Source organism: Dromiciops gliroides, chromosome 5 (assembly GCF_019393635.1).
Source record: "Dromiciops gliroides isolate mDroGli1 chromosome 5, mDroGli1.pri, whole genome shotgun sequence".
NCBI classification, from domain to species: domain Eukaryota; kingdom Metazoa; phylum Chordata; class Mammalia; order Microbiotheria; family Microbiotheriidae; genus Dromiciops; species Dromiciops gliroides.
The window spans coordinates 258,491,290-258,516,098 of NC_057865.1; positions in this window are offsets into that span (position 1 = coordinate 258,491,290).

Genomic DNA, 24,809 nt, shown 5'->3' on the forward strand with positions numbered 1-24,809 from the left:
TATCTCTGTTTAGTATTGAGATTACTACATCTTCTATGGTACCTTTTAGCAAAATGTACTTCCTTTCCTTATCTCTTTTAATCGGATCTATTTTTTTGTTTTTGGTTTGTCTGAGATCAGGATTGCTACCCCTGCTTTTATTACTTCAGCTGAAGCATAATAGATTCTGCTCTAGCCCTTTAACTTTACTCTCACTATATCTCTTTGCTTGAACTCTGTTTCTCATAGACAACATTATAGGAGTCTGGTTTTTGATGCTCTTTGCTATCAGCTTCCATTTTATGGAAGAGTTTATCCCATTCACATTTAGTTATGATTCTTTTTTTTTTTTAATTTTTTTAGTGAGGCAATTGGGGTTAAGTGACTTGCCCAGGGTCACACAGCTAGTAAGTAGTAAGTGTTAAGCGTCAGAGGCCGGATTTGAACTCAGGTATTCCTGACTCCAGGGCCGATGCTCCATCCACTGCGCCACCTAGCTGCCCCTACAGTTATGATTCTTAAATGTGTATTTCATCCCATTTTTTCCTCCTGCTTATACTTTCTCTCCTTTTTCTCTTTCCCTCCTTGAAAGTGTTTGCTTCTGTCTACCACCTCCCCCCATGTGCCCTCTTTTCTGTCAATCCCTCCCCATGCCTTTTACTTAATATCCTTCCTCACCTCCTACTTTCCAGTAGGTTAAGATAGGTTTTCATATTCATATTATTCCTTCTTTGAACAAATACTCATGAGGGTAAGGTTCAAGTGATGCTCATCACCCATTGTAAGGGGCTAAAATTCTAGCTAGTCTGTCTAAAATATCTAATGAGTGGTTGCCAATAAATTAGAAGCTTTAGCAAGAGATTTTAAGTGTTTAAGTATTTATTAAAGAGAATTAGGATCAGAGAGAAAGGTAAAAATCTAACTATTTCTAAGAGACCCTATCATCCGACCCGCCAAGGCGAGGTCAAGAACAAAAAGGACCCAATGCTTCCTCCTTCTTCCCAGAAGCCTCCTGTGAAACTGGGAATATCCCAGCTCCACACACAGCTCCAAGCTAATTGGCTGGTAGCTTTGATTGACAGTATCCATGAGCAAACGTCACTTCCTGATGCCAAGGAAAGCTGCATGGCTTAACCTCAGACGTCTTCTCCTCATGGCAGAGCTTTCCTACAGTAACTCTCCAGCAGGTGGCATCATTCTAATCGTCACACCACCTTCTCATCTTTCCCTCCACTGTAATAGATTTATTTTTTTTGCCTCTTTATGTAAAATAATTTACTCCATTGTACCTCTTCCTTCCTTCTGTACCCGGTGTACTCCTCTTTCTTCTCCCTTAATTATTTTTTGTCATCCCCTCCAAGTCATTTATATCAATACACTCTGTCTGGGTATATTCTGTCTACCTGTACTATAATCAATCATGCATTTTTTAAGAATTACAAGTATCATCTTCCCATGTATGGATGTAGTTCAGCTCCATTAAATATGTTTTCCCTCTTTATTTTTTTTCCTTTTTAGGCTTTTCTTCAGTCTTTATGTTGGAGATCAAATCTTTTGTTCAATTCTGGTCTTCTTATGAAAGCTTGAAATCCCTCAAATTCATTGAATGCCCATTCACCCTCCTCCCCCCCACTCCCCACCACCAACCTTGATATATTATGCTTAATTTCACTGGGTAGGTGATGCTTGGTTGTAGTCCTAGCTTCTTTGTCTTCCCGAATATCCAGTTCCATGAGATCCTGTCCTTTTACCTTTTAATGTTGCAGCTGTTAAGTCCGGTGTAATACTGATTGTTCTTTCTGGCCACTTGCAGTATTTTTTCCTTGACTTTATAGTTGTTTAACTTCACTGTAATGTTCTTTGGAGTTTTTATTTTGGAATCTCTTTCCTGAGGTGATTGGTGATGCCTATTTTTCCGTTTTATTCCAGGGTATGAGGGAAGTTTTCCTTGATAATTTCTTGACAGATGGTATACATGTCCTCCTTTTGATTACAACTTTCAGGTAGTCCAATGATTGTGACATTGTCTCTTCTGGATCTATTTTCCAGGTCAGTTATTCTACCAATTCTTTTGAATTTATTTGATTCATCCTTGGTGTCTGATAGCTTCCACTTGCCCAATTCTAACATTTAAGGAATTGTTTCCCTCAGCTTTTGTACTTCCTTTTCCATTTGGCTAAATCTGCTTTTTAAGCAATTATTTTCTATTCCCCATCTGTTGACTCTTTTTTCATAATTCTCTTGCATTACTCTTGTTTTTTTTCCCAATTTTTCTTCTACTCTTGTATATGATTTTTAAGCTCCTTTTGGAGCTCTTCCATTGAGTTCATTCTGGGCTCAAGGTCACTTTCCATTTTTCTTTGGCATTTTGCCCATAGGCATTCTAACATTTTTGTTCTCTTCTGAGTTTATGTTTTGATCTTCTCTGTCACCATAATAACTTTCTATGGTCAGGTAATATTTTGTACTTTTTTTTGGTTCATCTTTTTGTCCTTTTTCCTTTCTTTTAAATTTGTGCTCTGTTCCTGTGGTGAATGGGACACTGTCTCAGGCTTCTTGTCCCAGGGGCTGCAGGCCCTGACTGTTCACCTGTTGCTGGCCTGAAGTTGCCCTGAGGCCCACAGGTGATTCTCATGCGTGGTGCTATGCTAAGGGGGTGGGGTTGGGATGAGTAAAGTTTCTGGAATTCATAGGGGTTTGGCAGCTTACCTGGTGCTGAATCAGGGTCCTAGTGTTGGTGTCTGGCATGTGCTGATGGTGATGGAGTGTTTCTGAATTTCCCAGGGCTACATTGAAGCACTTGGCAGCCTGGTCACTGGTGGCTACCTGTTTGCCTAGAACTATGCTAAAGAATGTCATGGTTCTCAGAGCTGGAGTTTGCCCCTTCTTCCCCTGGCTATGCTGAGGCACATGGGTGGGTGAATAGTTTCCTCATGTAGGCATTTGCCTTCCCCAACACACAAGGACTCAGGATCTCCTGATGGTTTACTAAGGTTTGGCTTGCTGGGATGCTTTCTGTCCTGGACTGTGCTCTGCTTTCATTCGAGTGAGATGGAACTTTTCACTGATTTTCCAAATTTCTATGCCTAAAAGATTGTTTCATCCTGTCTTTTTAAAAGTTCTGCTGTTCCAGAAATTTGTTTTGGGGCATTATTTTATAGTTGTTTGTAGGTGAATATGGGAGAATGACAGCAGTTTAATGTTTATATTCTGCCATCATGGCTCCCGGAAGTTATTGCTGTCTTGATAACTATGTTTTAAAGAAAATAGTTTCCTTTTTACTCTCATGTATTTTATGCATTAAAAACATTTAATGATGGAGAATGTACTACCTTCCAAGGTATCTTATTCCACTGTTGGTCTATTCTGGATATTTAGAAGTATTTTGTTTTTGTTTCTCCAGATACCAAACCCACATTTTCCTCTTTGCTACTTCCACATATTCTCAAACGTTTTCTTAACCACTCAGTGCCAAAAAACAATAACACTTCGTGGATTAAATAGAATGTATTCTTTAGATATAATTTAGGCTCCTTGAGATCAGGGACTGATTCATCTTTGTCTTTTTATACCCAGTGCTTCCATAGTACTTGGCATATTGCAATTAATAAAAATTTGTTGATTAATTGTTGCCTGCAGGTGTGAGAGAGTAGAAATAGTAATATGTTTTACATTGTAGAAGAAAGGATAAAAAAGCCTACTGACTGGCTAAGGACAGAAAAAAATATGCCTAAGGCTACTGGAATCTCAGAATTTTACAGTAGGCAGGATAGAGAAGGCCTCAAAGCCTGGGAAACACTTAAAGATTAGGCCAACCTGTTCTGATTTGAGAGTGTAGCAAGAGTTTCTTGGAGATCAATGGAAATCCTTATGTTGATAATATTTCTATTTTGTCTTAGGTTTCCTAGGCCAGTTTGATTCAATTTAGCAAATAGCTATTTATTGAAATGGAGGAACAAAGATGATAGGCGAAAGAAAACTATTGTGTGTTTTTTTTCGAGATAAAACCCACCAGGCCTCTGTTCTGTTCATAGATATTTATTATCCAATTCATGGCCTCATCATGGTGGTACCGCTTTTTCAAAACCTTTAGATCAGCAGGATAATGAGTCTTCTCTCTTTGTTCTTGTAGAGAACCAGGAAGGTTTCTTTTAAAAAGTCAGTGTGAAGCTGCTGAATAAAAGGAGATGTTAAATAATTACATATGAGAGTGTGTATATAGAAATATGTGTGTATACGCACATACACATATAAACACACTTCTGAGATTTTACATATCTTTCGCTTATTTTCCATATTCTATTTCATGGATGCATGAAAATATGATGCAGGAAAATATGAATTACTATTATCATTGTTCCTTTGCATTTATATAACACATTTCCTCTGAGATGAAATATACATGTATATGTACAATAGCTAATACTACTATTCCATATATATGCATTGTTTAAATGATAGAGGGCCAGTGCCTGAAGAAAGAATCTGAACTTTCTAAAATTACCTGGGAATCTTCAAGATTATCTTCACAAATTGTGTATATAATGTCTTCTTTACTAAAATCTGGTTCTTTATAGCAAAAAGAACGAAAGAAAGGAAGAAACAACTTTAGCCTGGGAATTCAAATATGCAGATTTTTTTTTTCTTGCTCTTACATTGAATGCCTATGAACCTTTCAACAAGTCATTTAATTTCTTTTAGCCTTTGTTTCTTCATTTGGATTATGAACAAAGGGCCTTCCATGTCTTACATTTTTTCCCTTACCCTAACCCCTGAATGAATGACACCCTTCTCTTGAAACTCCCCAGCTGCATGGCCTTCTTACTAATCAGATGTCCACCATGGTTGGAAAAAATTAATATTGCATAGAGACCAAGGCAAGTCAAGTCTATTATGACCACCAGATTTTAGTAGAGGTAGAGGATTTGGGCTTGATTTTTGGCTTGGTACTTCATTTCCCCTATGTGTCACACAGCTCATAAGTGTGAGTCTGAATTTGAATTAAGGACCTTGGATTCTAGGCCTGGTGCTCTGTCCACTATGTGACTAGATTTTTAGTTAGTGAAGTCATGGTTTATTCCAGTCATTACAGATAAGAAGTAATTTTTTCTCCATATCTGCCTTCCCATTCCACCTTCACTGACACCATTGACAAGTTGATGGTCTTGGAAATGTCAAAAGATTTGAAGACCAAGAGTTCCCATCAGAGTCAGATGCAATGTGCCTGGTGGAACCACATGATTTTTTATGACTATGCCACTAGAATTTTCTTAAAAATTTGAGTCCACTCTCCCCAGGGATTTTATTTGTTCAAGGTATGTGTGTGTTACTAGTTTGAAGTAGGCCAGGAGAGAGAATTACAACGGAATAAATGTCCTTTTTAAAAGCTTGGTAAGTACAATACACACATTAACAAAACAAGAAATAGATAATTCATACTACCTGATTTCAGAGCAAGAAACTGAATTAGACATAAATGTACTGTAGGAAAAAATGAAATTCGATGACCAAATAAATTAACAAGTGAAACCCATTTAAAGTACAATTAATTCAGATATTACATGAATTATTTTTTTTTTAAATAGCAAAAGAAAAGATATCTTGAAACATTTTCTGGCTCAGATTTGGTGTTGATACATAAACCTTGGGAAGTTAAATAGGAAAAGGAAGTTATAGATCCATCTCTCTAATAACCATTGATACAAAACAATTTAAATGAAATATTAGCAAAGAGGCTAAAGCAACATATCACAAAGATTATATATTATGATGAGGTTCAGTATATACCAGGAATACAGTATGGTTTGATGTTAGAAAAACTACAAATTTAATTAACAATGTTAAAATTAAATGATCATATTGTTATATGATCATATCAAATCATATGATTATACAAGTAGATGAAGAAAACGATTTTGAAAAAAACCCACCAATTACTGTAAAAAAATACCCTAGAAAAATAGTAGGAATAAATGATTCTTTCCTTAAGTTGATAAATTGTATATATCTAAAAACATTCTACCATTATTTGTAACAGAGATAAACTAGAAGTCTTTCCAATAAAATCCACAAGTAAGTCCATTTTTTCCACTTCAATTTGACATGTTGCTTAAAGTGTTGGTTATAGTGACATGAGAAGAAAAATAAATTGAGAGACTAAGTTTAGGTAAATAAGAAGCAAAATTAGAACTTTTAAAAAGATGATACAATGGTATAATTAAAGTTCCCTAAAGCATCACCTAAATTTTAATTGAAATAATAACTTCAGGCTCTAAGGTCCCTTCTGATTCTATTGTTCATCCTTCATTCTAAGAAGACCTCACATTTTTAGGGTCAGAGTACAGTGTGTTTGGATATGACTGATCAGTTCAGTTCTGAACTTTAGGCACCAAGGCCAGGGACTTTAGAGTATTCATTTTTTCAGAATTAGCTGCTGGGGGTCCTTCTCATTTTTTTCCCCCTGGTAAAAGTGGTGGCTGTTTGGTACACCAGGTTATAGAAATATGAATGTTTTCTCCATAGTTAATGCAGAAGTTGGGATTAGGCCCATAGTCTTTCTTTGTTGAAGTGAATTTGTGGTTAGACCAAACCCAGCTGCACAGGCTTATTGCTTTCCAGAAGTGGAGCAGGGCCATGGTACCAATTTGGGTACAGATGGGATTGTGTTGATTTGGAGGGAAGGAATCACATGTTTATAAAGTCTCTCTGGGAGCTCAGGTGGTCCTTCATCTGCAGGTATTGCTTTATAACTCAGACAGGATCTGCAGGTGCTTTTATACAAGCTGAATAACCCTTTGTGAAGGTTCCTAAAACCATCTTAGAATTGATTGACCAGAGTAGCCTCATTCCAACCTAGCTTCGGTATGTGCAAGTAGAATGTCCTGGGAGAGTCAGTGTGCATTCTTTGTTTGAAGTGGCCAGATCCTGTAATGTATAGCTTCTTCTTCTTCTTCTTTTTTTTTTTTTTTTTTTTTTTTTTTTTTTAGCGAGGCAATTGGGGTTAAGTGACTTGCCCAGGGTCACACAGCTAGTAAGTGTTAAGTGTCTGAGGCCGGATTTGAACTCAGGTACTCATGACTCCAGGGCCGGTGCTCTATCCACTGCGCCACCTAGCTGTCCCCAATATATAGCTTCTTTATGCTTTCCCCTAGAGATTATTTATTTCACTAACATTTTAAAATTTTATCAGTATTATTTGGTTTTATTTCTCTTTCTTTTTTGCCCTTAAAAAATTAAATTCAATTTTAAATTCTGAATTCTTTCTCTCCCACTTCTCCTTGCTTCCTGTCCCCCACCTTGAGAAAGAAATTTTAAAAAGGAACATTACAATAGGAAGCAAAACAAATTCCTACGTTAGCCATATGTGGAAAGAAGGATGGAAGGAAGGAAAGAGGGAAGAAGGGAGGGAAAGGAAAGGAAGAAAGGGAGAGAGGGAAGGGGAGTGGCTGGAAGAAGAGAGAGAGGATAGATGAAGGAAGGAAGAAAGGAAGGAAGGAGGAGGAGAAAGAGGAATCCATCAGCTCTCTATCTTCAGATGGACAGTCTGTCTCATCATGAATCATTTGGAATTGTTTTACTTTCAGTTCTCAATCTATCTCTCCTCCTCACTCTCCATCATACAGCAAGATCTCTATTATATCAATTGGCTAGTAGGCAAGAGAAAAAGAATAATTTAGTAAACCCCACCAACATGTCAACCATTTTTGATGGAATACACATACTCCTACCATCCTACTTCATCAATGAATAGAGGAAAGTACATTTTTACCCAAATTTTCTCCAAGGACAATCTGAAGTCATTACAACTATATAAAATTCAGATTGGTTTTATTGCTTTTTTAATTCAAATTTTTTAATCATTGTGTACATTGTTTCAGTAGTTGTGCTTAGTTCATTTTGCATTGCTTAAAGTCTTCTCACACTTCTTTCAATTCATTATACTCGTTTTTTACTCTACAGTCATATTATATTAGATTCATGGACCACTATTTGTTTAGCCTTTTCTTATATGTTGGGTATCTACCCTTACCAGTTTTTTACTTCTCATGGAAAGTGCTGTTATCTTCTTAATATACAATTATTAAGCATCCTCTTGTTTGCAAGAAACTTTGTCTGGGCCTAGGACTACAAAGGCAACACATGCAATAATCCCTGTTCTGAAAGAGTTTATCTTGAGTCTTGAGGGGAGACCCCAATAATTCAAGCACATAAGATTCAGAACAGGATTCAGTTTGATCATTTGTCTGGTTCATAAGAAAATATACCCCTCTACCCACAATCCTGAATTCTCTATATTGTAGCAAAAGGAGTTTTAAAACTTAGTGATCTCAATTTAAATCTTTGTAGATCCTAGTTCGTTACCTGGCATTTAACAAATACGCTTTAATTGAATACATGTGCAAAAGCACATGCATAGAAGCACCTGAGCATACCTGCAAGGGGGCCAATGTGCAAGTAGATGAACACATTACAGAAAGGGCTAAGGTATGGCGAGGTTTCTCTTCTTTAGACTTTTAGTGGCTGCCTCGTACTTTTTGAAGCTCATTTCCTGATGGCATTGAGAATTGCTTTTGGATCCAGCAATCACACAGGCTGGTGGCTATGGGATGCCAATTCCCTCTTGGAACTAGAGGAAGGGAAATACATTTGTTTCAAATCTATCAGCTAAATAAATTCTGGTTTTCAGGGCAATTAAGGCGGGCCCTACCACACAGGCAAAGCAAATTGGAGAATAGGTTATGGCTGATTCCACACCATGGCTTTAAAATAGTTCCCTGAGAAACATTTCAAAAAACATGCAGAGCAGTTAGTAGATTAGGGGGCATTCAAATCCCCTAAATGTTCAGAATCAAGGATTTTTTACTTTAATCCTCTTGCATTCTAAAAATGAGGATGTCAGTTGTTGAATATCCCAAATGACCTGACCTCCTGATTGATGTTTGTGACAACAGGTGCCAGGAAAACATTTTTTGAGCAAGCCAGTGAGCCTGATGGCAGACTCTGTGTCTGCCTGTGGTGTTAGGACAAACATGGTCTGCCTGGCTTCCTGCTTCCAGGCTTAATGGCTGATATGTGTCCCTAAGGCAACTATGCTCATCTAGTGATCTGTATAATTTCTGAAGTATGGTAGCAGTGAATCATTTCTGGGCTGAAGTCCATTTTACTGGCCAAATGTAGACACAGCCACAATCTTAGAATCCAATTTGTTTTGTTTTGGTATATTTTTTCAAACATTTCCACTAAAATAATTAGGTTGTAATTTGAAATGTCCGTTGGAAAAACCACTTTCTTGATTCATTTAAAAACCATAAGCTCTGTTAAAACAGGACCTCAGTTTCTCCATCTGTAAAATGAGGGGATTGGACTAGGTGGCTTCTAAGGTCACTTTCAACTCCAAATTTATGACACTTTGATTCTAAATAGGTTTAAAAATATGTTTGAGGTTTCTCTCCCATGATTCCAATACTTTTTACTGAAAGAAGGATCTTTCTGACACTGAGTTAGAGTTGATTGTTTAAGGGAACGAAATCTATACTTCAAGGTTAGGAAGGAAGACAAACTTAGAGGTAAGTAACAAAGCAGATAGACTTTCTTCTTACTTGGTAAACTCCATCAGATAATTGAGATGGCTTATATAGATGACCTTTCACATTTCTCATCTGAAATTAGAAATAATCATCCTCACAGCAACTTGACTATAAGGGCTAAGAAAAATCAGTAAGATCTGGATTCAAATCTTGTCTCTGATATATACTGACTTTATAATCCTGGGCAAATTATTTAACTTGTAAGCATCATAGGCAACTGTCTAAAGCTAGAACTTTCAGAGAAGATGTAGATTAATATTGGTAGAGGGAATTTCTCACTAAGAATTCCCAACATGAGTAAAATTACAAATAAAAAAAATAAACATGAATGATGGGGAAAAACCTTGTACAACTTCCTCATAGGGTTGCTGTTGGGAAAATCACTTTATAAACTTCATAGCCCATTGAAATTCCCACTTATTTGATCTCCCTCTCTCTAATCTTTCCAATATCTAATGCATCCCATATATCAGCTATGTGAATATTTTTAAAAGTCCAATTCTGAACACAATTCTCCCATGCTCAAAATGCTCCAGTAGTTGTCTTTTACTACTAGGGCAAAGTATAATCATTTCCCTTGTCATTTAAAGATCTTCACAATCTGTTCCCAACATATACTTCCAGAATTATATCACACAATTTCACACACACACACACACACACACACACACACACACACACACACACACACACCCCTCCAGACCTAAATGGTTCACTTTCTCTTCCCTATACCCAACAGTCATGCTCAAATTAATTGAGGAAAAGTTAAAATAATAGATTTATTGACATATGATGTACCTTATAACATGTTATATCTAAAAAGTTTTATTTGTAATATATCTTTGTTATAATCACTTATTTGCTGGGTTTGGATTTGAGTTCATAAGATTTTGATACCTATTCTTTAATTCTTTATCAAAAAAGTATGCAGGACTTCATATTTCAAGAGTGGTTTTGCTAGTCGATTTCACCAAATCTAGTCTTAGTTATAGTGCAGAGGCTTTTGACTTCTCAGTTTACTGAAGCAAGTTCATCACTATCTCCTAGGTGGATTATTTCACATTTTGCAATCTGTGGCATGATGTAAGGCTGTGTTGGATGGAAGAAATTAAGAAAAAAGTTATGAAGTACCTAATATATGCAAATATGCACACAGTACCTACTATGTGCATTAAGTACCTACTATGTGCATTTACAAAATGCTTTACAAATATTATCTCACTTAATCTTCACAACAATCATAGGAGAAAGTTGCTGTCATTATCCCCATTGCATAGTAGAGGAAACAGAAGCAAACAGTTGTTAAGTGAATTGTGCATTCTTGATTTTCCCACCTGAACAGCCACCACAAAATCTCTAATGGTCGTTAACATACTCTTTAAAATATTTAAACATTTCCCTGGAATAACATACATTCTAAAAAACAACAACACCCCATAGAGCTAAAAACACAACAAAAGAAAGCAATAAAATGCATGTGTTATAGTATGAAATCCCAAACTTAAATGATAGAGAACTAACTAAAGGAGGTAAAAACTATATTAATGTATTTTTATCTGGTCAAAATGTCAGTAGAAGCACACAGGCTTGACCATCAGTTTAACAGATGAAACCACATCCAAATCACTGTTTAATTTCCATCATTCACTATCCACTGTACATGCCACCTCTTACCTCTGTTTCTTTACATTGGCAGTTTCCCATCGCAAGAATGATTTCCTTTACCACCTCTATGTCTTGGAATCTCTAGATCAGAGCTCTTCAAAACTCAGTTCAAGTAACATTACCTACATGAGGCCTTTCCTTATCTCCCTCTTGCATGCAAGTTATAAATACTTCCCTTTGATCTCCACAGAAATTAATTTTCAATTAATTTATATTTTTATGTACTTTATGGTGTCCATGTTCTCTCCCATAATAAAATGTAAGGTCCTTGAGGGCAAGGACTGTTTTTGTTTGGGGAAATTTTTATTTCCTTACCAATGAACACAGTGTCTATGAGAGGAATTGATTTGAATAGTCACCATGGCTATTGGGACCATAAGAGAATCACTGTCCATGGGGTAACATCTTTTTCTAATTATAAACAAGTTACTTAAAAGGAAATGGTCTTGGTCTATGCAATCCCCAACTCTTATAACAATGAAATGCAATACAATCCAAAATATCCTATGTAAGTTTTCAATTTTAGAATTTGTGCCCTGAATTCTTCTTGAAGTTTTTCAATACATTTCAAAGGTGGATGGTTTTTTTCATCTGTTTCTTTAACAAAAGAGATAGATTTTAAACAATGCTCTAACACAATCCTGCAGTTCACTTTAGTCATTTTTTTCTTGCTAACCTTCCCCTAGTCTTTCTAACTAAGACTGTTCTAAATTATTTGAGTGTAAACATGTTTTGACAGTTTATTATGCACAAAGTATAAAATATGAGATAAATTTTTAAAGTACTATGTAGAGAGCTGATTGATTCTCACTAAAGATGATAGAAATTATATGTCTGTCTTTCTTCATGACTCTGAAAATTTACCCTTATGTGTCTTTTTCCAAGTACATTTCTTGTATTTTTACTGAAAACACTCTGATGTGGCATACTTGTGGTACAATAAAACCCACTAATAGATTTAAGTTGATTTTCATATAGATTTTCTTTTTACAGTTTAAACATTTTCTTCAGTTTCATCTGAAGCTTTTACTCTTTAAAATATAAAAATATATTTTGTCCATAGTTCCTGAGTAAATGAGGTTTTTAAATTGTTTAAAATTTAGTCCACTGACAAAATTTGTAAATGAAAAAAATAATAATTATTTTCTATCAAGCCAGCTTAACCACACAATGAATTAAAGAAAATCTCATTGGTTCTCAGCCTTTCATTCTCTATGGATGCAAGTTATCTTGTATCAAAAGAAAAGTCAAAGAAAGGGAGAAATGAAAAAGCAAAAAAAAAAAAGAATGAGAAGAATATTGTATGGCATTGTGGAACTCACTGTGTTGGATGAAGTTTGGCAAATTATCTTAAGGAAATGTCAGGGCTAAAGCCAATAGACATGCACCATTATAGTAAAAGCAGTTTGGGTGAGTGTTGTAAAGACTAGAAATACACAATTTTTAAGACCCTTTCTCAACTTCTTCACAAATCTTTGAGGGAATTATGGCTTATGATGGAATTATGTTACAGAAAGCCATTGAATTCAACTCAATGATCTCTGCAAAGCCAGTGAGATGGAGGGATAGAATGACAGAAACAGATAGAGACAAAGACAAGAGAGAAGAGACACAGACAGAGAAAGAGATAGAGAGACAGAGGGAGCAAGAGAGAGCACATAAGTAAGTGAAAAAAAGTCATATAAATACTCATTTTAGAAGATTGCTATAACCTTTTCCTATGAGATTTTTTTCAGGGTTACTATTAATGAACTAAACTTGAAGTTTCAATTATCAAAATCTTCTTTTTGGAAGTTATGTTAATTAAATGGATAGAGACAGTCAGAGGGAAATGGAAGAGAAAGGGGTGATCAGATTAGATAATACCTTGACTAAGAGAAAGAAACAGAACTTTTGACTAACTTCTCCATTGACATAGAACTCCTGACAAAGTTGGCTTAGAGAAAGAGTTATCTCTCATAGTTTTTTGATCAGTCTACTTAAAAGACTTATATTATGGTAATTGCCTTCTATCTACTGTTATGGATTCTTTGGTCATTCTGGTAATAAGACAATTGAATACTTTTGAATTGCAAGGTCAGTATGTATTTGTCAGATAAGAATTTTAAGACTGCTCATTTTATTAAGTAATATCAACAAGTGAATTGAAAACTGGATGAGGAAGTATGTATATATATTTCCAGCTTTGACTTTGGCACATGAATTGTACTCTGTATATTTTTTTTGTTCAAGAAATAAATTAATTTTCTGATTCATTTTTCACTGTATTTCTTGGGGGGGGGGGAGGCTGACTCATAGGAATGTCCCTTGAATTAGTGCCATAATATATCAGAAGAACTGAGGATAAAATTCAGGTTATCCATAAAGAATATTACTGTATATAATTTTAGAAATATCATATTGGTTATTGTTTTCTCACTCAAACTTTTTGCTCAATAACTACTAAAAAGTGTAAATGGAAGATTGACAGTAAAATGCAAATGTATTTTTCAGCATTCTCTAGTCCTAATAGCTCCTTTAAAAGAAAAGAAAAAAAATTCTGTGATTATATATGGCTATTTCAAATGTTTATTTTCTTTATTGCATTTATATGTTCTTTTTTCTTCTGAATAGCCCTTAGTCTGTATCTATTGCAATGTGAAGGACAGAAGTGATAAAATTACCTCATCTTGTATTTGAACATTATCATTCAGTGCTTTGAAAACCGAATTATGACTCACCTCCTTGTCTGTACTTATTGAGAGAGGGTGTAGACGTATTTTTAAAGCACTGTATTGAACCTAAGGAACTTGAAATAGTTCTGCTTAGCACAGTGAAGAGAAGTGGTGACAACCTATCTGGATAATTCAAATCCCAGATCTGTCCTTTTTTTAAAATAGCAGTTTTTATTTTAGAAAGGGGGACTGATTAGTCAGATAATTGCCTCAATTCTCCACTTGACTTAGTCCCGTTTAGATGAAGCCTTGATGTCACAGCATCTGTACATTTCAGGTAAAAAAATAAAACCCAAAACCCCCCCTAGATTCCACTGAACAATGGATAAATCCAATAATCAAGGATTATGAACACTATTATCACTAAGTATTGCCACATGTATGAAACTACCCCATCACAGTGTTTCAAGTATGGGAATCTTCAATGGAAATTGCCAACATTTTGAACATAAAAAGCAGCTTGAGGAATTATTGTAGAAGGGCATTGGAAGATTTTTGTTTTTCTTTTTGCTGTGTGGGCTATTGTATAACTAAGTTAGTTTCTTTTCCCCCAGACCCACATAAACAAATGTTTGGAAACAAAGGTAGCAATCATGTTGAAAAGGAATAATGACAACAACAATATCAACCACAAAGGAGTTATTTGGGGTTATACTCTCAGTTACACCTGATTGTGATTTTCCCATCAAATATAGACCAAATTGGATGCTTTAATTTCAACTTCTATTTCCTCCTAGTTTTTTTTTTGTTTTCTAAAGCCATTTACAAGACTGAAAATTTGTTTTCATTCAGCAATTATCCACAATAACTCTTTAAAGGTTAAGAAGCATGTCTTATAAATTTGCAAATATAAATGCATAGAGGTGTCACTGAGACAAAAAGGATGATAATTAATGATTGATAATAATCCATCTCAATCCAATGGGAAAGAGCATTAGATAGTCTGGTATATATGTATGTGTGTGTGTGTGTGTGTGTGTGTGTGTGTGTATATGGTGCTGTGCTATTTGCTGTGGAAACAAAGACAAAATCAAAAGCTTTTTCTAACTTTGAGGAACTTATATTCTACTTGTATAAATTAATCATATGAGCAGTATTTATAAAATTGCCTACGAACAAGCCATCAATGAATTTCCTAAGAAAAAAATCCCCAAGACCAGATGGATTCACAAGTGAATTTTACCAAGCATTTAAAGAACAATTAATCCCAATATTATATATATATATATATATATATATATATATATTATTTGAAAAGAATAAGTGAAGCAGTCCTTCCAAATTCCTTTTATGAGACAAATATGGTACTGATTCCCAAACCAGGAAGAGCCAAAAAAGAAAAAGAAAATTAAAGACCAATTTCACTAATGAATATTGATGCAAAAACTTTAAATATCAGCAAAAAGATTACAGCAATACATCACAAGTATCATATACTACAACCAGGTGGAATTTTAACCAGGAATGCAGTGCTGGTTCAATATTAAGAAAACTATAAGCATAATTGACCATATAAAATATAAAACCAACAGAAATCATATGATTATCTTAATAAATGCAGAAAAGACCTCTGACAAAATCCAACACCCATTCCTATTAAAAACACTGGAGAGCATGAGAATACAGGGAGCTTATGTTAAAATGGTAAGTACTATTTATATAAAACCATCAGCAAGCATTATCTGTAATGGGGACAAACTGGAAGCCTTGCCAGTACAATCAGGGGTGAAGCAAGGATGCCCATTATCACCTCTATTATATAATATTGTACTAGAAATGTAACCTATAGCAATAAGAGAAGAAAAGGAAATTAAAGGAATTAGAATAGGTAATGAGGAAACAAAACTATCATTCTTTGCAGATCATATGTTATACTTAGAAATTCATAGAGAATCAACTAAAAAGCTACTTGAAATTATTAACACCTTTAGCAAAGTTGGAGGATAGAAAATAAAACATCAATATTTCTAGATATTACCAACAAAGTCTAGCAACAACAGATAGGAAGAGAAATTACATTTAAAATATCTTTGGCCAATATAAAATATTTGAGAGTCTACCTGCTAAGAAAAACACATGAACTAAATGACCAGAACTACAAAACACTTTTCACACAAATAAAGACAAATCTAAATAATTAGGAAAATATTAATTGCTCATGGATAGGCCAAACCAATATAATAAAAATGACAATCCTTTCCAAGTTAATATGTTTAGTGCAATACCAATCAAACTATCAAAATAATTTATAGATCTAGAAAAAATAATAACAAATTCATCTGGAAAAACAAAAGTTCAAGGTTATCATGGGAATCAATGAAAAAAAATACAATATAAGGTGGTTTAGCAGTACCAGATCTCAAACTATATTATAAAGCGGTAATTATCAAAATAATGTGGTACTGGCTAAAAAATAGAGAGGTGGACCCATGGAATAGAATAGGTACAAATTACACTATGGTAAATGACTATAGTAATCTAGTATATATTAAACCTGAATATCCAAGCCTTTGGAACAAAAACTCATTATTTCACAAAAACTGCTGGGAAAACTAGAAAATAGTTTGGCAGAAACTAGGTATAGACCAATATCTCATACTGCATACTAAAATAAGGTCAAAATGAGTACACGATTTACACATAAATGATGATACCATAAGCAAATTAAGAGAGTATGAGATCATTTATCTGTTAGATTTATGGACAGAGGAAGAATTTAGGACCAAAGAAGGTATAGAAAGTAAAACAAAAAGTAAAATAGATCATTTTGATTATATAAAATTAAAAAGGTTTTGCACAAACAAAATTAATGTATACAAGATTACAAGGGAAGCAGAAAACTGGGAAATAATTTTTGAAACAAATCTCTGAAAAAGGCCTCATTTCTCAAATTTATAGAGAACTGAGTCAAATTTATAAAACTGTGATTCACTCCCCAATTGAGAAGTTGTCAAAGGATATGAACAGGCAGTTTTCAGACAAAGAAATCTAAGTTATCTCTAATAATATGAAAAAATGCTCTAGATCCTTATTGATCAGAGAAATGCAAATTAAAACACCTCTGAGGTGTCACCTCACACCTATCCTAATGGCACATATAATGAAAACTGAAAATATTGAATGTTGGAAGGGATGTGGGAAAGCTGGGACTCCAATCCACTGTTGCTGGAGTTGTGAAAAGATCCACCCATTTTGGAGAGCAATTTGGAACTATGCCCAAAGGGCTATAGAACTATGCATACCTTTTTTTTTTTTTTTAAATTTTTTGCGGGGCAATGGGGGTTAAGTGACTTGCCCAGGGTCACACAGCTAGTAAGTGTCAAGTGTCTGAGGCCGGATTTGAACTCAGGTTCTCCTGAATCCAGGGCCGGTGCTTTATCCACTGTGCCACCTAGCCACCCCCCATACCTTTTGACCCAGAAATACCACAACTAGTTTTTTATCCCAAAGACATTCCCCAAAAGAGAAAAAGACCTATTTGTACAAAAACATTTCTAGCAGCTTGTTTTTGTGGTGGCTAAGAATTGGAAATTAAAGAAATGCCCATCAATTGAGGAACGGCTAAATAAGCCATGGTATATGATGGTGATGCAATATTATTGTGTTATGAGAAATGACAAGCAAGATGATTTCAGAAAGGAATGGAAAGACTTGTGTGAACTGATGTATGGTGAAGAGAGTAGAACCAAGAGAACGTAGTAGGGGCAGCTAAGTGGCACAGTAGATAGAGCACCGGCCCTGGATTCGGGAGTACCTGAGTTCAAATCCGGCCTCAGACACTTAACATTTACTAGCTTTGTGACCTTGGGCAAGTCACTTATCCCCAATTGCCCTGCAAAAAAAAAAAAAAAAGAGAGAGAACATTGTGCACAGAGACAGCAATATTGTTTGATGAAGAACTGTGAAAGACTTAACCATCCTCAACACTGCAATGATACAAGGCAATCCCAAAAAGCTATTGATGAAACATGCTACCCATCTCCAAAGAAAGAGCTAATATCGATGGAACACAGACTGAAACATTTTATTTTTTACTTTCTTTCATTTTTTCTTTTATTCAAGTTTTCCTATACAAAATGACTAATATGGTAATGTTTTACATAATCGTACATGTATAACCTATATCTGTTTGCTTACCGACTCAGAGAAAGGGAACGGAAGGGAGGAATGAGGGATAAAAATTGGAACCCAAAACTACATATAAAAATGCTTATTACTTTAAAAATAAATAAACAAACCAATTAATTAAATAATGGGTAGCTGAACAGGGAAATAAATAAGTAAAATAAACAGATAAATGAAGACAGATAAACAAAAAATAGACAAATAGCTTATCCTTTTTGACTACATAACCAACTTAAATTAAGCAGATATTTTTTACAACTCTTCACTGCAGTTTATATGTGTATGTGTATTTTCGATCAACTTGAAGCATTTCCCACTAAACTAGATAAGCTTACAGAGCATGTCTCTTAGCCTACAGGTGCCTGGAGGCACCTTCCCATTTATAGTAGTTATACTTATTGGTATTTTGCTGTGAGGACAGAGGGAAATTTTTTTTTAAGGGACACCCTGTTACTGGGTATCCCTCAAAATGATTGGTATTTTAGAGTTAGGGTGGTGTACTTTTGTCAAAGGAATTGCTTCTCCCTTCATGGTAAAATAAAATGGTGGGCACTCTTCCTCTCTCTTTAGGACTCTATCTTGGTATTTTCCCTTATTCCTTGCTGTTGTTCATTCATTCAGTTGTGTCTGACTCTGTGACCCCTTGGACCATAGAACACCAGGCCCTTCTCCACTATCTCTTGAAGTCTGTCCAAGTGTATCTGAACATGAGGTCCCTTGCTTCCATCACACTATCCATCTTATGCAGCAAGGAGTGGGACAGGGATTTCTTTCTCCCTTTATTACTTCCCTGAAGCATTTAATGGAAACTCAAAGGAGACACACATGATTAGTTGTCATGTGTTTTACCAGATGACCTGATGGAAGAGTTCGAGGGTGATTTGATAGAGGAGATCTTTAGCACGTGGCCCTTCTGTATTTCTAATTTCTCTTGTTGACACAGATGAGAGACTAAAGTTTCTTTTTTTTTTTTTTTTTAGTGAGGCAATTTGGGTTAAGTGACTTACCCAGGGTCACACACCTAGTAAGTGTTTAGTGTCTGAGGCCGGATTTGAACTCAGGTACTCCTGATTCCAGGGCTGGTGCTCTATCCACTGCACCACCTAGCTGCCCCGAGACTAAAGTTTTTAATAATGTGCTTCTCATCCACAATATGTGGCAGTAGCAGAAGTATTGATGGAACTTCTGCCCAAGGACAAGACCATTGTTTAAAACATGTTTACCTGAAGCCTGAAAAGGAAACATTTGAGAGTAAACCATGTTAACTTTAGGAGTTATCCCCTGGGTAATCTGTTTGAAAGCTTGTGCACTGAACTCCTAAATGATAAAGAATCCCTTACTTGCATGCATCTTCAAGGGAAGAAAACCACTCTTATGGTCTTGCATCTGGAAGAACAGGCTCATGTTATGCTATGAAAGGAGTTCTGGACTTTCTACCCTTCTCTGTTATTGCAGTGAGGTGCACATACATTATGGAACCCATATGAAGAAGATTGCCTGCTCTGTAGCCCCCAAACGTGTGTTTATTTTCCAGGGAGAAGCTAGTGGGGTATTTTTGTGCATTTAAAAACAAACATGTTTCTGAGTCTCTTCATGTGTTCCTGTGGGGGTTTGAGTGATATGGATTGGCTTTGAGGTGAAAAAAAATCCCAACACTGTCCTGTAGTTAATATGATTCAAGTAACTTGAGTGGTTTTTGGAGAGTTAGAGATCTTCTTAGCCACATTTGCAACACAAACACAACCTATATTTTATCATGAGTAAATTATAGATTTTCCTTGGGTACACCAGGTGAGGGCAAGGAGCTAAAGAGAGAATTGTTCTCCCTGATGCTAGCCTCTGGGACTGTACTGAAACCATCCAAACCTAGAAACTTTGGAATGGGTGCTTGGCCACAAATGATATGAAAATAATTGAAATAGAACTGTATGGTTATAGATGGGTCACATGGCATTCTTCCAAGCCAACCTTGTAAAAGAGATTATGCAAATATTGATGTTTACTTTTTAGCGATAGATCAGAGAGGTTAGGGGTTTGCTACGTGTCTCAAATTGAAGTAAATTTCAGACTCTCATTCTCAAACTTGGATTTCTAGCACTGTATCCATAGGTCCATTACAACAAATGACTGTCAGAAGAGCCCTCATAGGAGGGTCGCTAGTGAGGTACTCATACCATTCAGGTTTACCTTCTCAGGAGCAAAGTCTCCATATTAAGCAGGTGGTTTGTGATTGATGGTGGTGAGTTTTAATAGGAGTCTGCCCAATAAAAATTCCAGGGAACAGGAAGGAAGCTTTCTCCATAAAAAGGAACTTATGGAAAATGGGATGTAAGTTATAACTGATTTCTAAGCCTGGGATGTTGAATATAGGTCTTTTGATTGTAGTAACCCAGTCTCTTTATAATCAAAACATCCCTAGACCTTCTTTTCCACAATACTGAACAACGGAAAGTTGAACTTGTTTGGTTCATTAGAATGCCAAGGTACTTTGCAGTTTCTGAGTTCAACAAATCTAGGGAAACACAATATAGCCAAATAGTGATTACTTGCAAGCACAATTTTTCCTTGCTCCTGGGTGATGTTCTCTAGAGAGAAACTATGAAAGTAAATTGCTTCTAAATGCACCCTTCTAAATGTAAATCTAGGCAGAAAAAATGCATGTCAGTGGCAGGAGATAACAATAGTTTGTTTTTTTTCCCTTCTTGAATTATTTTTGTTTCATTCTTTTTCTTACTGGACTTCCATTTAGGCTAACATTATCCTAAATATATCCATTTATGAAGCAACAAATCACACATTCATAAGTCCCTTTGTTCAAGACTGCCAAAGAAATTAATGTTGCTATTTATAAATAAACAAGATAACATTAACATAATACCTGCAATCACAGTTTCACTCCTAAAAATTCAAATAGTGCATTGTTCCTAACAGGATATGAACATGTTTTGGTACTGAGATAAAAATATAGGAACTTTTTAAGCTTCTTTTAAGGCCCACTTATAATATTTCTAAAGATACTTCAAATTGCTTGTTCAGAGTAGAAAGTGCAAGTTAAATGTATTTTTTCGGGCAGGGACAATGAGGGTTACGTGACTTGCCCGGGGTCAAGTGTCTGAAGTCGGATTTGAACTCAGCTCCTCTTGAATCCAGGGCCAGTGCTTTATCTACTGTGCCACCTAGTCGCCCCATTAAATGTGTTTTTAAGGGGGAACCAGAGAAACACTTTTGATTTAACTGGGCACTAGAAAAATTGCATATCTTTCTCAGCATTTGAAAGCAAGATTTGTTTTTTATTGTTTTTACTCTTACTCTACAAGATTAAAAAAAAATTCTGTCAGATCCTTGTCAGTTGGAGTAGGGTGTGTGTGTCACAATCAGTTCAGTTTTGATGGAGATTAACATCTATTAGTCCAACTGAGGATCCATCCATGTTGAGATGAAAGTCAACCTAGCTTTTGCTGCTCTTGGGATTAGAGAGAAAGAAAATCTAGGAAAGGGTGTTATTAGATTTTGGACTCAGTGAGGAAATTAACAGGAGTGGTGCTTAGATTAGGAAGAAGTACATCACAATAGATGCTGGCATTCTGGGACAAAGCTCTATCCACCTCATATCAGTTATTGCTAAAATAATAAGTACAAGGATTCTTCCAATTTCCTTTATCTTCTCCAAAGATGTTAGAAGCAGGTAACAGGATCTTCTTTTTCAAACCATCTTTTGATTTAAATTATTTATCACTATTTTCTTATGACTTGACCTTTGGCTCTTTATGATTGAGGTGGCATTATGATGGTTAGTAATGCTAATAATGGGGGCAGCTAGCTGACACAGTAGATAGAGAACTGGGCCTGGAATCAGGAAGACCGAAGTTCAAATACAGCCTCAGCCACTTACTAGCTTCATGACCCTGGACAAGTCACTTAACCCTGTATCCTCATTTGTAAAATGAGCTGCAGAAGGAAATGGCAAACCACTCCAGCATCTTTGCCAAGAAAACTCCATATGGGGTCATGAAGAATCAGAAATGACTGAAACCCCTAAACAAAATGCTAATGATGATATATAATCACCAAGATGCTTCACAATAGTTATATTATTTATTAACATTTACTCACTTGTTTAATATAAAACCTTTAGGATATTATTTTAAAATCTCCATGAACTCTAATTTATCCACCTCAAAGGAGTGTATGATAATTATATATATTAGAATGATGCATTAATGTATGATAACCTTAAAAATGCCAACTCTTTATGTTATTCTATAAATAAGTGTTTCAGTCAAATTACTGGAGTTTCATCTGCATTTACTTCATATACTTTTCTCAATATAGTGGTATTTCTTCTTTAAATGTGGGCTGTTGTTGTTTTGCTTATTTACTCATACTCATTCTCTTTTTTTTTTTTGGTTTTGTTTTTGTTTTGTGAGGCAATTGGGGTTAAGTGACTTGCCCAGGGTAACTCAGCTGGTAAGTGTTGAGTGTCTGAGGCCGGATTTGAACTCAGGTACTCCTGACTCCAGGGCTGGTGCTCTATCCATTGTGCCACCTAGCTGCCCCCCCATATATTCATTCTTTTTTTAACATTAAACATATTTATGCATTAGTCATGTTATATGAGAAGGATCAGAGCACAAAGGAAAAACCTTTACAGAAATACATATCCCAAGAGTTAAAAGTATCATCCTCCCTCATATGGACTCAAGCAGTTTAATATCATTGAACAACCCTTTTCTCCCCCTAGTTTACCTCTTTACATTTCTCTAGAGTCTTGTATTTGGAGATCAAATTTTCTGTTCATTTCTGGTCTTTTTCTCAGGAAGCCTTGGAAATCTCCTACTTCATTGAATGTCCAAATTTTCCTCTGAAAGAGAATGATCAGTTTTGGTGGTAGTTGATCCTGGGTTGTAATCCACGCTCCTTTGCCTTCCTGTATATCATATTCCAAGCCCTGCAATACTTTAATGTTGAAGCTGCCAGGTTCTGTGTAATCCTGACTGTGGCTCCATGGTATTTAAATGGTTTCTTTCTGGCTGCTTGGAGTATTTTCTCCTTCACCTGATAATTCTGGAGTTTGGCTACTATATTTCTTGAAGTGTTCCTTTTGGGGTCTCTTTCGGGAGGTGTTTGGTGGATTCTTTCAATGATGATTTTTATCTTCTGATTCTACAATTTCAGGCAGTTCTCCATAATAATTTCCTGGAATATGCTGTCTAGACTCTTTTCTTGATCATGGCTTTCAGGTAGTCCAATAATTCTCAGATTATCTCTTCTGGACCTATTTTCTAGGTGAGTTGTTTTTCCAATGAGGTATTTCACATTTTCTTCTATTTTTTCAGTTTTTTGATTCTGCTCTTCAGATTCTTGTTGTCTCATGGAGTTATCCACTTCCATCTGCTCAATTTTAATTTTTAAGGCCCTATTTTCCACAGTAAGCTTTTGCACTTCTTTTTCTGTTTGGCTAATTTTTTCTCTCATTTGGCCAATTGTATTTTTTAAGGAATTGTTTTCCTCAGTCATTTTTTGTGCTTCTTTTTGCATTGTAACTCTCATTTCTCATTTCTTTTTCCATTTTTTCTTCTACTTCTCTTATTTGATTTTTAAAAGCCTTTTTGGGCTCTTCAAAGATGTCTTTTTGGTCTTGAGACAAGATCATCTTCCCTCTTGAGTCTTCACTTGTGGGCATTTTGACTAACTCATCTGTGTTTGAATTTTGGTCTTCCCTTTCACCATAGAAGTTGTCAATGGTAAGGGTCCTTTTTTGTTTCTTGCTCATATTGTAGGCTATTTTTAAACTTATCAAGTTGAAGTCTGCTTCTGGGGCACAAGGTTCACAGTTGCAAGCTTCTTACTGCTCTCAGCTGACCCACTTTCAGCCGCCCCACTCTCAGCTGTGTCAAGTTACAAGAGTGTTGAGCTGCCACTGAGTGGAGCTTTGGTGAGGTGATCTGCCAGCTAAGATGAGTGTTGCTAAGCCACACTGAGCCGAGCTTTACTGAGGTGAGCTGCCCTCCCCTTTTACCCGAAGTGAGACAGACCTTTATCTGAAGTCTTCTAAATTTTCTCATGTAGCAGGATTTTGTCTCTCTTTTTGTAGGTTCTGTAGTTCCAGAATCTGTTTAGAGGCTTGGTTTAATGTTGTTTTTGAGGGAAATACGAGAAAGCTCAGGAACGTTCCTAGCTTCTCTCTGCCATCTTGGCTCCTATATATTCATTCTTAATTATTATATTGGGGCATGTACCAAGGACAGATTATACCAAGTAGGTAGGTCTCATTTGGTACCTTCCCATATTCGTCCTGAATGTTGCTGATGCAGTTCTAGATGGGGTTGCTGGGGCCCTTTCCCACTCTGCTGATATCGCTGACATTTGATTCCATTGTTCTGGTAGCCTATTTTTGATGCTAGTCTTGACTCCATCTCCATCTTATTTCCCTTCTATGTTGACCAAGCAGGATTGGGCTTAGTCCCCTACTTTTCCTCTCATGTTTTCTTTTTTCTTTTCTTTTTTTTTTTTTGCGGGGCAATTGGGGTTAAGTGTCTTGCCCAGAGTCACACAGCTAGTTAGTGTTAAGTGTCTGAGGCCAGATTTGAACTCAGGTACTCCTGAATCCAGGCCCGGTGCTCTATCCACTGCACCATCTAGCTGCCCCCTCTCTCATGGGTTTTTAATGGATATTGGTTATCTCTGTGTTCACAGGATTTCTGGAGAGCTCCTGGCATGAGATGACCAAGGCATGACA